The following is a 16259-nucleotide window of genomic DNA, read 5'->3' as shown; positions in this document are numbered from 1 at the left end:
GCAGAAGGCTGCACAGGTACTAGGAGAGCATATAGGAAGCTCACCAGATGTGCGTGCGCTTTGGGGATCAACATCAAGAAATGGGCTGCAGCCTCTCATTATATTGAGAAAACAGATGGAGACCGGACACTTTAAGCCACTCAGCATAGAAAGAGCTACCTACTGAGAGAAAAAACTAACTCATGCCTCAGGAAGGGGTACGAGAATATCTATTCACATACGGCAGAGGTGCATACAGTGACGTACTTATGTGCCCTCACTCTTCCCCTTTGTGTCCTGTTATCTTTTTTCATGAAAGGGATGCAATGCTGACCTGGCCATGAGAGGAGCTGCACAATCGAATAGGTCTTTTCCTAGGATCGCGCAGAGGAGGAGGGGGAATTAAAATATCCTTGTCTATGAGCAGCGGTTCCAAACTGTAGTCAGACCCCTCACCGGAATGGCAACTAGTGCTGATCTTCACTCCAGCTCTCTGCTCATCTGAGAATGGAGGAAGAGGAAACAGAGTGATAAACTTCCCTCAAGAGACACCACACTTACTGCACTAGAGACAGCTAAAAATTCACCCGTACTTTCCTGATGCTGCTTTCTTCTGGAGGCAATTGCCATAGGTTCACAGCCTAGGCTACAGGATTGCACCGGGGAGCAGAGCCAGAAGAGTCACTAAATTAAGATGAGTGTAAGGAACCTGTTTTAGAGACTAAGGGAGAATAGACGGAAAGGCATCAGAAGTCAGCCTGTCATGTGAGCTGAAGGATAAGTGAGCACTGGGTGTGCCCAGGAAGCTGTTTCAGACATACAGGTCAGTGTGACAAAATGCAAGTGGAGATGGGGATTGGGAGGTGGCAGAACACAGTGCAAGCAGGAGCGAGAGAGCCATGAGCAAGGAGCAAAGACAGCACTGCACAAAGCCTAGGAAGTGAAGATGCAGAACCAGTGGGGAAACCAGAACACGATGGAGGTGGCAACGTGATCTGAGCAGTAGGCAGTTAGCTACAGCATCTCTGCACTGGGGCAGAGAGGTACAGTAGCCAAGCAAAGAGGGGGCTAACCTGTGTATGAATAAGACTAAGATTTTATCACAGTTATTTTTAGTAAAAAAAGTCACAAACAGGTCATGGGCAATAAACAAAAATTCACAGAGCCCGTGACCTGTCTGTGACTTTACTAAAAAATAACCAGGGAGGAGAAGGTGGGGCAGGGCTAGGTAGGGGGGAGGAATGGAGTCCCATGGGGCGGAGGGGGGACACGACTAACAGGCTGAGCCCCCCGCCATGGCAGGAGCATAGTCCCAGCTCCAGTGGCCACAGTGGGGGGCACAGCCATGTGGAGCACACACACCCCCACTCCAGAGCTGGTTGGGGATTGGTCCTGCTTTGAGCAGGGGGTGGGACTAGATGACCTCCTGAGGCCCCTTCCAACCCTGAGATTCTATGACAGGGGTGCGTGGGCCCAACTGCAGCCTCTGCCAAAGCAGGGGGGCACACAACAGCCCTGGGAAGCCACAACGGGAGGTGCACTGTCCCAGCTGCAGCCCCCGCGAAGCCTGGGACACAGCCAGGCAAGGGTGAGCAGCCCCGGCTGCAGACCCCAGCAGAAGCCACTGGGCTGAGGCACACAGCCCCAGCTGCAGCCCCCAGCTAAAGCCGCGGAGATGAGGCTAAAGGGTCCTGGTTCCAGCCAGCCTCACTTGCAGGGCAGGGGCACACAGTCCTGCCTCCTCCTCCTGAAGGCCTAGAAGTCAGGGAGTGATTGCCATGACATCTGTGACTAAATCATAGCCTTATGACCCAAAACATCCTAACAAGAGGCATTGCAATTATAATCAGGACAATTCACTTGTGTGGGGACATCAAAGAAATGTTAATTAGGCTAGCAGTCTCTAACCATTGTGTGTGTTTACCTATGTCCTGTTAGAAATAACCAAATTAGCTTGTAGGTGACAAGTCCCTTTCATGCCTTAATTGCCTTTACATTATGTATGCAATTGTGTTCAGTGAACCTTAAGATCAAAGATGTGAGACACGGTATGAAACGTACATTACCTATATTGTCTTCAGCATATCCATCCCTGTTATAATGAACTACCGGCAGTCCCCTTATGTAATGTACGCACAGGAAATAGAATGTAAACTTCAAAGTGATGGGTCAGTGTGTGCTCAGTCACATGCTGGGCTCATAACAGCCTGTTTCAATTGCGCAATCTTGGCTGCTGGTTATCGGGTCCCGGGGCTGAAACCCTGCCTAGGAGGGCGGCCTGGGTTCCCCAACCAGCCACTATCAAAGTGGCATGAGCCCAGAGTCAGGGGCCGGAGACCTGACGCAAGGTCTTGGAATTATTCATTGAATTTCATTACCCCAAAAGGGGTGGACATTAAGATCGTGACCTGGCTGGAGGGCCGGGTTAAAAGAGAGACCAGCGCAGCAAGGAGCAACTGTCAGCAGGGGCACCAAAGTGAAAGATGCCACGCCTGGAGATTAGTAGGCACTCCTGCAGTGAGTGAACCCCTTTACAAGCCTGGAAAACCTCCCCCATGTAGAGGAAATGAAAAGGCCGGGACTGTTTAGTTAGAAGAGACACATGGGGAGAACATAAGAATGAGCATACTGGGTCAAACCAAAGGTCCATCCAGCCCAGTATCCTGTCTACCAACAGTGGCCAATGCCAGATGCCCCAGAGGGAGTGAATCTAACAGGTAATGATCAAGTGATCTCTCTCCTGCCACCCATCTCCACCTCTGACAAACAGAAGCCAGGGACACAATTCCTTACCCATCCTGGCTAATAGCTATTAATGGACTTAAGCTCCATGAATTTATCCAGTTCTCTTTCAAACCCTGTTATAGTCCTAGCCTTCACAACCTCCTCAGACAAGGAGTTCCACAGGTTGACTGTGCGCTGTGTGAAGAACTTCCTTTCATTTGTTTTAAACCTGCTGACCATTAATTTCATTTGGTGGCCCCTAGTTCTTATATTATGGGAACAAGTAAATAACTTTTCCTGATTCACTTTCTCCACACCACTCATGATTTGATAGACCTCTACCATGTCTCCTCTTTTCCAAGCTGAAAAGTCCTAGCCTCTTTAATCTCTCCTCATATGGGACCCGTTCCAAACCCCGAATCATTTTAGTTGCCCTTTTCTAATGCCAGTATATTTTTTTTAGTTGAGGGGACCACATCTGTATGCAGTATTCAAGATGTGGACGTACCATGGATTTATATAAGGGCAATAAGATATTCTCCATCTTATTCTCTATCCCTTTTTTAATGATTCCTAACATCCCGTTTGCTTTTTTGACTGCTGCTGCACACTGCGTGAACGTCTTCAGAGAACTATCCACATTGACTCCAAGATCTTTCTCTTGGTTAGTTGTAGCTAAATTAGCCCCCATCATATTATATGTATAGTTGGGGTTATTTTTTCTAATGTGCATTACTTTACATTTATCCACAGTAAATTTCATTTGCCATTTTGTTGCCCAGTCACTTAGTTTTGTGAGATCTTTTTGAAGTTCTTCACAGTCTGCTTTGGTCTTAACTACCTTGAGCACTTTAGTATCATCTGCAAACTTTGCCACCTCACTGTTTACCCCTTTCTCCAGATCATTTATGAATAAGTTGAATAGGATTGGTCCTAGGACTGACCCTTGGGGAACACCACTAGTTACCCCTCTCCATTCTGAGAAATTTACCATTTTTTCCTATCTTTTATTCCCTATCTTTTAACCAGTTCTCAACCCATGAAAGGATCTTCCCTCTTATCACATGACTTAATTTACATAAGAGCCTTTGGTGAGGGACCTTGTCAAAGGCTTTCTGGAATTCTAAGTACACTATGTCCACTGGATCCCCCTTGTCCACGTTTGTTGACCCCCTCAAAGAACTCTAATAGATTAGGAAGACATGATCTCCCTTTACAGAAGCCATGTTGACTTTTGCGCAACAATTTATGTTCTTCTATGTGTCTGACAATTTTATTCTTTACTATTGTTTCAACTAATTTGCCCGGTACTTAGACTTACAGGTCTGTAATTGCCAGGATCACCTCTAGAGCCCTTCTTAAATATTGGCATTACATTAGCTATCTTCCAGTCACTGGGTACAGTAGCTGATTTAAAGGACAGGTTACAAACCATAGTTAATAGTTCTGCAATTTCACATTTGAGTTCTTTCAGAACTCTTGGGTGAATGCCATCTGGTCCTGATGACTTGTTACTGTTCAGTTTCTCAATTAATTCCGAAACCTCCTCTAGTGACACTTCAATCTGTGACAATTCCTCAGATTTGTCACCTACAAAAGACAGCTCAGTTTTGGGAATCTCCCTAACGTCCTCAGCCATGAAGACTGAAGCAAAGAATTAATTTAGTTTCTCTGCAATGACTTTATAGTCTTTAAGTGCTCCTTTTGTATCTCGACCATCCAGGGGCCCCACTGGTTGTTTAGCAGGCTTCCTGCTTCTGATGTATTTAAACATTTTGTTATTACCTTTTAAGTTTTCGGCTAGCTGTTCTTCAAACTCCTTTTTGGCTTTTTTTATTATTACATTTTTACATTTAATTTAGCAGTGTTTATGCTCCTTTCTATTTACCTCACTAGGATTTCACTTCCACTTTTTAAAAAGATGCCTTTTTATCTCTCACTGATTCTTTTACATGAATGTTGAGCCACCATGGCTCTTTTTTAGTTTTTACTGTGTTTTTTTAATTTGGGGTATACATTTAAGTTAAGCCTCTATTATGGTGTTTTTGAAAAGCGTCCATGCAGCTTGCAGGGGATTCACTCTAGTCACTGTACCTTTTAATTTCTGTTTAACCGCCTCATTTCTGCATAGTTCCCCTTTTTGAAATTAAATGCCAGGGCTGGGCTGTTGAGGAATGTTAAATGTTATTATATTATGGTCACTATTTCCCAGCGGTCCTGTTAAAGTTACCTCTTGGACCAGATCCTGCGCCAGATCTTGGACCAGAACTAGATCGAGAGTTGCCTCTCCCCTTGTGGGTTCCTGTACCAGCTGCTCCAAGCAGCCGTCATTTTGTCATATCGCGAAATTTTGTCTCTACATTGTCCTGAGGTGACATGTACCCCGTCACTAGCGGGATAATTGAAAGCCCCCACTATTATTGAGTTCTTTATTTTGATAGCATTTCATCGTCACTATCACTGTTCTGGTCAGGTGGTCGATAACAGATCCCTACTGTTACATTCTTAGTAGAGCCTGGAATTACTAGCCAGAGAGATTCTATGGAACATGTGGATTCATTTAAGATTTTTATTTCATTTGATTCTACATTTTCTTTCACATATCGTGCCACTCACCCCGGCACGACCTGTTCTGTCCTTCCGATATATTTCGTACCCCGGAATGATTGTGTCCCACTGATTGTCCTCACTCCACCAGGTTTCTGTGGTGCCTATTATATCAATACCCTCCTTTAACACGAGGCACTCTAGTTCACCCATCTTATTATTTAGACTCCTAGCATTTGTGTACAAGCACTTTAAAAACTTGTCACTGTTTGTCTGCCCTTTTCTGATGTGTCAGATTCTTTATGTGAATGTTTCTCATCTGATCTGGCCCATACTTTATCCTCTTCCATCCCCTCCTCGTGACTAAAGCCTAGAGGATCTCTATCACTAGACTCTCCTCTAAGAAGTCTCCGACTGATCCACGTGGGCCTCTGCAGCAATCGGCCTCTCCCCTCCACCCACCCTTAGTTTAAAAACTGCTCTGCAACCTTTTTAATGTTAAGTGCCAGCAGGCTGGATCCACTCTGGTTTAGGTGGAGCCCATCCTTCCTGTAGAGGCTCCCCCAATCCCAAAAGTTTCCCCAGTTCTTAATAAATCTAAACCCCTCCTCTCTACACCATCGGCTCAGCCACACACTGAGACTCTGAAGCTCTGCCTGCCCACCTGGCCCTGCACCTGGAACTGGAAGCATTTCTGAGAATGCCACCATGGAGGTCCTGGATTTCAGTCTCTTTCCTAGCAGCCTAAATTTGGCCCCCAGGACGTCTCTCCTACCCTTCCCTACGTCACTGATACCTACATGTACTACAACCATCGGCTCCTCCCCAGCGTTGCACATAAGTCTACCTAGATGCCTTGAGAGATCTGCAACCTTCACACCAGGCAGGCAAGTCACCACACGGTTCTCCCGGACATCACAAACCCAGCTATCTATGTTTCTAATGATCGAATCTCCCATTACTAACACCTGCCTTTTCCTAATGACTGGAATTCCCTCCCCCAGAGAGGTAACCTCAGTGCGAGAGGATACCCCAACATCATCTGGAAGGAGGGTCCCAACTATGGGAAGGTTTCCCTCTGCTCTCGTTGGCTGCTCTCCTTCTCTGGGCCTTTCATCCTCCTTAACAGAGCAGGGCTGTCTGACCGGAGGTGGGACAAATCTACAGTGTCCCGGAAAGCCTCATCAACATTCCTCTCTGCCTCCCTGAGCTCCTCCAGTTCCACCACCCTGGCCTCCAAAGCCTGTACACAGTTTGAGGGCCACGATAGAATGGACATGATGGAAAGCACAATAATGCACAACTGTAAAAGCCAGAAGGGACCATTATGATCACCTCATCATGTGTTTAAATATGGCTAAATGCGAATGTTTACATCTAGGAACAAAGATTGTGGGCTAAACTTATAGGAGGGGGACAATCCTGGGAAGCAGAGACTCTGAAAAAGATTTGGGAGTGGTGGTGGATAAAGAGCTGAACATGAGCTCCCAGTGTGATGCTGTGGCCAAAAGAGCGAATGATCCTGGGATGCATAAAGGGAGGAATGCTGAGTAGGAGTGGAAAGGATATTTTACCTCTACATTTAGCACTGGTGCAAATGCTGCTGAAATGCTGTATCCAGTTCTGGTGCCCACAAGTCAAGAAATATGTTAATAAATTAGAGAGGGTTCAAAGAAGAGCCATGAGAATGATTATAGGATTAGAAAACCTGCTTTGTAGTATTTGAGTTCCTTAAATCTATTTAGCTCAACAAAGAACTTTAAGGGTGGTTTGATTGCAATTTATAAGTATCTACTTGTGGAACAATTATTTAATAATGGGATCTTCAATCTAGCAGAGAAAGGCACAACAATCCATTAGCTGGATGTTGAAGGTAGACAAATTCAGAAATTAAGGCTTTTTAAAAAAAAAAGTGAGTTATTAAGCATTGGAACAATTTACCAGGGGATGTGGTGGATTCTCCGCCCTGGCAATTTTAAAATCAAGAAAGATGTTTTTCTAAAAGATCTGCTCTAGGAATTATTTTGGGAAATTCTCTGGCCTGTGTTGTACAGGTCGTCAGACTAAATGATCACAGTGGTCCCTTCTGGCCTTGGAATCTAGTCTGAGTTCATGCATAGGACAAACCAAACAATTTCACCCAGTGATCACGACCATTACTCCATTTTGAGCTACAGTGTATTTTAAATCAAGACTAGATGTCTTTCTAGAGGACTCCAACTGACGGGAGAATCCACCACATCCCTCAATGTTAAATATGTGCCATATTTTGTCTAACTTCAGCTTTCAACCACTCCATCTTATGATTTTTTTATTAAATTAAAAGAGCCCCTACTGTCAGATACCTTCTCCCCATATAAGTACTGAGAGACTGCACAAGGCATGGAGGGAGACTGCGGTCCTGGAAAAGCAGCAAACCACACTGGTGAATGGAATTCAAAGCATTCATCGACTGAATACTTTTTCCCCCCATCTTTCCATCCACAAAAAAAAAAAACCCTGATATTTACCCAGAAAAAGTAATAGTTTTTTGCACTGATTTTCACCTGTTTTTGTTGTTGTGGTAATAAACACTGAGAAATTCCCAAGAAAAATTTAACAAAATACAAACTGAAAACGAAGGGCCCGGTCTAGTCAGTTTACTGAAGGGAAGGCTGAGAGGTGATTTGATCACTGTGGGCTAAAAAGAGAACACATGGAAACACATGGAAACACATGGAAAAAAAGAGATCCGAGAGTGGGGGATGTTTCAGCTTTGAAATAAGATGCAATTTCCTAGTAGCAAGAGTAATTAAACGTGGCACACTTTACCAAGGAGGTGGTGGACTCTCCATCAGCTGGAGTCTGAAATTAGATATCTTTCTAAAAGACAAGCTTTAATCCAGTTTCTGGAAGAAATCTAAAGCCTGCGTGCATGGGGCCTTGAACTGGATGACCACAGTAGTCTCTTCTGACCTCGGAGTCTGAATCTGTATTAATCCCCCCTGTTCATCCTCTCCCTTCATAGGCCACAGAGAGAACAGAAGTTCTGCAATGCCCTGAACACTTGCAGCTCAGCCTTAAGACACTGACTCCAATCCAGTATCAGGTTTCAGGGCTACAGCCAGTTCCCTACAGGGGTTAAGAAAGAATTTTCCCCCTTGAAGCACAATTGGTCAGATGTGTTCTGGGTTTTTTCCTGCCTTCCTCTGAAGCATCAGGGCTGGCCACAGCTGGAGATGGGATGCTGGACAGGGTGGTCTAGTGCTCTGAGGTGGAAAGAGAAAAGGTCTGTCTGGTGAGTCTGGCTCAGTCAACCTAATCACCAGATTTGGAGGTGGGAAGAAATTTTCCTCCAAATCAGATTGGTGAGGCCCTTGCATCCCCCACACCCATCTTCTTCCGCAGCATGGAGTATGAACTACGTGGGCATCTCTCACCTTATCATTTCCCTGACACTGCAGAGGCCTCGGGCTTTGGTGGTATCTTGGTCTCTCCTGTCCTCTGCCTACGACAAGAACTTAGCCTCCTGAAGACTCAGATCCCTTCATCTACCCAAGTTATTGGGCTCAACACAGGGGCACTGGGGGAGGTTGATGGTGTGGGGTGTGCAGGTCAAAATGGATAATCTGATGGCCTTTTGAGGTCTTCAACTCTATGAAACTAAACTGGCTTCTCATTATTTACTACTCCACCAATTTTATCACCTGGGAAGAAAACAGGATAATTGGATATAGAATTGAATTGGGCTAGATACAGATCCCTGTGGCACCCCTCTAGAAACACTCTCATTGGATGGTGATTCCCTATTTACAATGACTTATCAGTTAGCTAGTTTTTAATCCACTCAGCATGCTACATTTTTGGGGGGTGCTCATTTTCAATTGGATGTCATGTGGGACTAAGTCAAAAGCGTAATAGAAGTCCCAGTATATTACATCAACAATTACTATTATCCACCATACTTGAAAACTTTAAAAAAAAAACATAGCAGGTTAATCTGACATGACATTTTTCATAAATCCATGTTACAATCAGAAAAGAAATAAATGCTGATAGAATACGTATCCCATCAGTCTTTCCAAGATTTTGTCCTGGACTGATTCAGGTTAATCAGCTTATAGTTATCCAGGTCATCCATTTACTCTTTTTAAATATTAGTACATTAGCTTTCCCCACCCGCCCACCCCAGCTCTAGAACTCCCTATGTGACAATCTGTTCCTTTGTTGAAGATTAAGGAAAGCATGCTCACATGCAGTGAACAGGAAGTTTCTCATTGCAAATGTTATCAGCTACCATAGAATTAAAGCTTTCATTTTTGAGAAAAAAAGTCAGTTTTTTAGCTCTTAGAGTCATGAAGATCTTTCAGTGCGCTCCGAGTGCAACTGATGCACAGAACTGGCCACAGTCCTGGCAGCTGTGGGCTGTTGCTTTTCAAAGTTCGGTAGGAAGCAGTGAAACCAACAAGACTCAATTTCATTCTATGAATTTCAATTTCACTCTATGCTGCTGCTCAGCAAAGCAATGACCAGAGGCAGAGAATGGAGAATATCTAAGAACAGAAACCCAGGGAAGGAGATTAACCTCCTCAAATCAAACAGAGAAGTAGAGTAGTAGTCACGCACCCTCCATCCTGCATCAGAGGTCTCTGAGGTGGGAAGGGGCAAAGAGAGAATGAATACTCCTTTCTCCCTTGCAGCACCCAGGACCTAGGGGAGGGAGGACTCAGGTTTACCTGACACAAACTAGATGAAAGTGGATATACAAGATCGGAATCCTGAGTTGGGTTCAGCCAATCCCAGCATCCCTCCCTTTTCCCAGAAGCTTTAATGGGGGAGGGAGGGAAGGAATTAAAATGGGCTTCTGAACCAAGCCCTTCCCTTGAGCAGTGGAGCCCCTATCTTTTGCTTGCCAAAAAACAGTGTAAGGTCATTCCTCTGGCTCTTGGGTTTGACAACATTTGCCAATCCTGATTGCATAGGGAGACACAAGAGTAACTCTAGGGAAGGGAGCGCATAACTTCATGGTTCTGGTGTGGGACAGAAGACAAAAGGAATAGTGAGAGAACATGGGGAAAGAGCACACAGCAAAGGGAGGCAGTACAGTGATGGGTGCCCCAGAGCACCCCTCAGAGGAAGAAAGAAAATATGCCAAAGAGATGCATCGTGCTGTTATGAACAGGGTTTGAAAAAAATCTGACCCTTACTAGCCTGAGGACTTTTTACTCTGGCTAGTAGACTAACATCTGTGTGCCATACCCTGCTCAAGGCCACGTCCTCTGCCATGTACAATAATGTATCTCACTAATGGGCTGGCCAGACTAACATTCACTGCATACATCGGACAAGTTTCCCCCACATTTGTTGCATTATAAATCCAACAGAAAACATGATCTCCCAGAGCTAGCTGTTGAATGCCACAAGCAGCATTTATCATGTGAATTACTGGACAGACACTGGGGAAGTATTTGACAAATACTCAAAAAGTCCCACTTATTGCACCATCCTAGCTTTTCTCTTCTGTTTTTCCTTCCCAACTTCACAGACACCAAGGCCTGAAGAAACCACTAGAATCATAGAATATCAGAGTTGGAAGAGACCTCAGGAGGTCATCTAGTCCAACCCCCTGCCCAGAGCAGGACCAATCCCCAACTAAATCATCCCACCCAGGGCTTTGTCAAGCCTGACCTTAAAAACTTCTAAGGAAGGAGATTCCACCACCTCCTTAGGCAACACATTCCAGTGTTTCACCACCCTCCTAGTGAAAAAGTTTTTCCTAATATCCAATCTAAACCTCCCCCACTGCAACTTGAGACCATTACTCCTCGTTCTGTCATCTGCTACCATTGAGAACAGTCTAGAGCCATCCTCTTTGGAACCCCCTTTCAGGTAGTTGAAAGCAGCTATCAAATCCCCCCTCATTCTTCTCTTCTGCAAGCTAAACAATCCCAGCTCCCTCAGCCTCTCCTCATAAGTCATGTGTTCTAGACCCCTAATCATTTTTGTTGCCCTTCGCTGGACTCTCTCCAATTTATCCACATCCTTCTTGTAGTGTGGGGCCCAAAACTGGACACAGTACTCCAGATGAGGCCTCACCAATGTCAAATAGAGGGGAACGATCACGTCCCTCGATCTGCTGGCAATGCCCCTCCTTATACACCCCAAAATGCCACTGGCCTTCTTGGCAACAAGGGCACACTGTTGACTCATATCCAGCTTCTCGTCCACTGTCACCCCTAGGTCCTTCTCTGCAGAACTGCTGCCTAGCCATTCGGTCCCCAGCCTGAAGCGGTGCATTGGATTCTTCCGTCCTAAGTGCAGGACTCTGCACTTGTCCTTGTTGAACCTCATCAGATTTCTTTTGGCCCAGTCTAAACTAGGATCATCTAAACTGATTTCCTGGATATGCAAGCTGTAGAATTTTCCCCAGAAGCTGGAATAAGGCAGGTCTTGTAGAAAGATACTGAATCTCATTTTAAAGACTCCATGATGTAAGAGTTCAACTAGGGCTGCTAGCCAAGAGCAATACAAGAGATACCCTGTCTGTGGGGGTGGGGGGTTGGTATCAGCCAAGCAAGATGCCAACCCTCCCGAGCTGCTGGGATTCCTTTCAGAGTGCTGCTCCTAGACCTGTTCAGAGGATCTGTGTATTGTATCAGCTTCCAGCTGCTCGGAGTCTGAGTAGGAGCGTGCTGCAAAATTCACTTCCCAAACAACCTGATTGATACAGGGAAGATGCATTCTCTCTCCACCTTCTCCCACCCACCCAAACACTCCTGGCTACCGCAAAAGGGGTCTTCTCCCCACACGTTCTTCATTTCTGAGTCATCCTCCCCAGCTTCACCCCAAGCAGAGTGAAGCGGACCAGATGCTTTCCAGCTTCACAAAGGAAAAGGACTGTGTAGAAAGGGGGTGTAGTAGTGGAGCGAGACTCCCTACCGCAACACCTCCTGCTGGCCGTTCTGGAATTATCTCAAGTCCTTCCACAAGGCGCCCTCCTCCGGTGGCGTCTTGCTTGCCTACTTGGTGTCTACTCCCGCTTTGCTGTCTCCACCACTCTTGGACCACGGCGTCCTCTTCTGGGTACAGCCCTCCGACTATGCCCCACTCCGCTGTCTCCCCTGCTTTCAGGGGACCCAGCAGTCTATAATCCAGCCACTTGCCTCAGTAGCCTCCTGCAGTCACCAGTCTGTCCCTGGGGCAAGGGACTAAACTGTAGTCTGTGTAGGCCACTTCCCTCAGGGCAAGTGGGGGCAGCCCTAGCACCTTATCTGCCCTTCCTCCAGGGCCTCAGTCTGGCAGCGGTCAGCCAGAAGCTCCTTCTGCTCTGCTACACTGCCCAGCACGGCTCTAGCCATGGTGCTCCTAGGCGGCCAGGGAGAGAATGCCTTCTGCTCTGTTGAGCAGCCCTTTATATATGGCTCCTGCTGACCCTGCCTGTCCGCTGCAACAAGCCACCTCCGGATGGGCTCGCTTAATGAGCCCTCCTCTAATGGGAGGGTTCTGCACAGGCTCCCTCTGGCTTTCTTTAACCCTTCCTCTTCCTGGTATGGGGCAACTGCCCCACTGCAGGGGGATTAAAAATTAAAATGTACACCGTGCCTCAGGTGATTCCAGTACCTTTTAGTATGTAACTCCCCTTTACTTCCGAGAACCCTATCACCGAGTCACCTGAAAAACCTCCACACACCTCTCTGCAGGAAAAGGTATTAAAAACTCTTCAGGACAAACTCCTCTGCCACAGAAAGCTTGTCTACAGTAAACAGCTTTCTGTGTTAAATGCTCAATACCTAGTACTGTATAAAACTTCACATGCTCAGAGCATTTTTAACATACACTTGCCTGATTTTAACTTTCAGGATTCCTTTTTTAAAGCTAGTAAATTCACATACAAGAGCCCTCATTACTGGTAGTTCAGGTTGCTAAATGCAGTTCAGAACAAGATATATCATTACGCATAATTAAAAACATATTAAAACCTAAGCAAATCACAACTAAGGTTACATTAAATAGTTCTAATATTAACCTTATTCAAATCAGGCACACACACAGAAGAATGCCAACTGACTAGGTGTGAAACAGGATGGAAGCGTGTGAAATGTTGGAAGACATATCATAGAATCATAGAATATCAGGGTTGGAAGGGACCTCAGGAGGTCATCTACTCCAACCCCCTGCTCAAAAGCAGGACCCATACCCAATTAAATCATCCCAGCCAGGGCTTTGTCAAGCCTGACCTTAAAAACTTCTAAGGAAGGAGATTCCACCACCTCCTTAGGCAACACATTCCAGTGTTTCACCACCCTCCTAGTGAAAAAGTTTTTCCTAATATCCAATCTAAACCTCCCCCACTGCAACTTGAGACCATTACTCCTTGTCCTGTCCTCTTCCACCACTGAGAATAGTCTAGAACCATCCTCTCTGGAATTACCTCTCAGGTAGTTGAAAGCAGCTATTAAATCCCCCCTCATTCTTCTCTTCTGTAGACTAAACAATCCCAGTTCCCTCAGCCTCTCCTCATAAGTCATGTGTTCCAGACCCCTAATCATTTTTGTTGCCCTTCGCTGGACTCTCTCCAATTTATCCACATCCTTTTGTAGTGCGGGGCCCAAAACTGGACACAGTACTCCAGATGAGGCCTCACCAATGTCGAATAGAGGGGGACGATCACGTCCCTCGATCTGCTCGCTATGCCCCTACTTATACATCCCAAAATGCCATTGGCCTTCTTGGCAACAAGGGCACACTGCTGACTCAATTCCAGCTTCTCGTCCACTGTCACCCCTAGGTCCTTTTCCGCAGAACTGCTGCCTAGCCATTCGGTCCCTAGTCTGTAGCGGTGCATTGGGTTCTTCCGTCCTAAGTGCAGGACCCTGCACTTTTCCTTATTGAACCTCATCAGATTTCTTTTGGCCCAATCCTCCAATTTGTCTAGGTCCCTCTGTATCCTATCCCTCCCCTCCAGCGTATCTACCACTCCTCCCAGTTTAGTATCATCCGCAAATTTGCTGAGTGCGCAATCCACACCATCCTCCAGACCATTTATGAAGATATTGAACAAAACCGGCCCCAGGACCGACCCCTGGGGCACTCCACTTGACACCGGCTGCCAACTAGACATGGAGCCATTGATCACTACCCGTTGAGCCCGACAATCTAGCCAACTTTCTACCCACCTTATAGTGCATTCATCCAGCCCATACTTCTTTAACTTGCTGACAAGAATACTGTGGGAGACAGTGTCAAAAGCTTTGCTAAAGTCAAGATACAATACATCCACTGCTTTCCCTTCATCCACAGAACCAGTAATCTCATCATAGAAGGCAATTAGATTAGTCAGGCATGACCTTCCCTTGGTGAATCCATGCTGACTGTTCCTGATCACTTTCCTCTCATGTAAGTGCTTCAGGATTGATTCTTTGAGGACCTGCTCCATGATTTTTCCGGGGACTGAAGTGAGGCTCACTGGCCTGTAGTTCCCAGGATCCTCCTTGTTCCCTTTTTTAAAGATTGGCACTACATTAGCCTTTTTCCAGTCATCCGGGACTTCCCCCGTTCGCCACGAGTTTTCAAAGATAACGGCCAATGGCTCTGCAATCACAGCCGCCAGTTCCTTTAGCACTCTCAGATGCAACTTGTCCGGCCCCATGGACTTGTGCACGTCCCGCTTTTCTAAATAGTCCCTAACCACCTCTTTCTCCACAGAGGGCTGGCCATCTATTCCCCATGTTGTGATGCCCAGCGCAGCAGTCTGGGAGCTGACCTTGTTGGTGAAGACAAGAGGCAAAAAAAGCATTGAGTACATTAGCTTTTTCCACATCCTCTGTCACTAGGTTGCCTCCCTCATTCATTAAGGGGCCCACACTTTCCTTGGCTTTCTTCTTGTTGCCAACATACCTGAAGAAATATATTTGAGAGACCAGGCCTAACGAGCACCCAAGACAGTAAGAAACAGGTCAATCTGAGAAAGAACAGTACACACTAGCAACTCAGTGAATGCTTTTCCAGCTTTTAGGGCTTCACATGAACATAGGAATTTCCAGACTGGATCCAACCAGTGGTTCATCTACTCCATTATTCTGCCTCCAACAGCGACCAAACTAACTGCTTGAGAGGAAGGTACAAACATCCAGCCAAAGGCAGCGGTGGGATAACCTACTCCCACAGAAAGGTTCTTCTTCATTTCTACCAGTTAGGGCTTGTCTACTTAAGAAACTGACTGCAATAAACTACTATACCCTAGTTCTGGAATAGCGATAGTGCTTTGAATTCACAGTACCTGATTCCAGAATAACCTCCCCATGCAGACAAGTTGGATTAACCTTTTGTGGGCCCAGCACCCACCATATTTGTGGGCTCCCATGGGAGCAGTGGAGCATGGTGCAGGGGGGTCAGTCCCTGGAGCAAGTGGCTGGCCAGGGGCATGGCAGGGGTAGCCCTGCTCCGCCCAGCCCAGTGTGAGGACACTATTTACAAACCGGCAGTTGCCAGATGCACAGTGGCCCGCCCAGCCCAGTGCTGCCAGATGCCCCTTCCCCTTGGGAGTGGGCCCATGCCACGCCACAGAGCACCCCACCCAACACTGGAACAGCCCTCCAATTCCCTGTGGCCAAATCCCTCCCGGACCCACGATGCCCAGCGCCCCCCCAGACCCCTGCCACAAATGCACAGTGCCCTGGACAACACCACCCCTGCCCAGCGCACCCCTGCCCACAGCCCCCACCACAACTGCTCAGCACGCCACACAGAACCCCCACTCCCTACTGCCCCCCCACACCTTCCCCACCCCCTCACAGCCCAGCAGCACCCCCACAGGCCCTCCAGAGGCCCACTCCCCCAAGCCCTGCCTCCCGGCCTCACTCACCAGCCCTGCTGGGAGGCAACTGTCTGCCAAGCTGAGCTGCCAGTGCAGCCAGGGCTGATCCCGGGGCAGGAAATTGCTCCGGCCCCTCAGGAGCAGTACGATCAGCCAGGCCAGGACCTGCAATGGCCAGGCTCCCTCAAGACCCACTTGCCTGAAAGGGCCCAGT

At 46.8% G+C, this 16259-nt stretch overlaps 1 protein-coding gene across 2 annotated transcripts in view; it reads right to left on the bottom strand.

The window, feature by feature from the left end:
• The window catches only part of ATP6V0D1 (ATPase H+ transporting V0 subunit d1), an 82971-nt gene that overhangs the window by 65587 nt on the left and 1125 nt on the right, over positions 1 to 16259 (bottom strand). The window lies entirely within an intron of this gene.

This window comes from Lepidochelys kempii, chromosome 12 (assembly GCF_965140285.1).
Source record: "Lepidochelys kempii isolate rLepKem1 chromosome 12, rLepKem1.hap1, whole genome shotgun sequence".
In the NCBI taxonomy this organism is placed as follows: Eukaryota; Metazoa; Chordata; order Testudines; family Cheloniidae; genus Lepidochelys; species Lepidochelys kempii.
The sequence above is the reverse complement of the archived record's forward strand: the minus strand, read 5'-3'. Positions and strand labels throughout refer to the sequence as shown.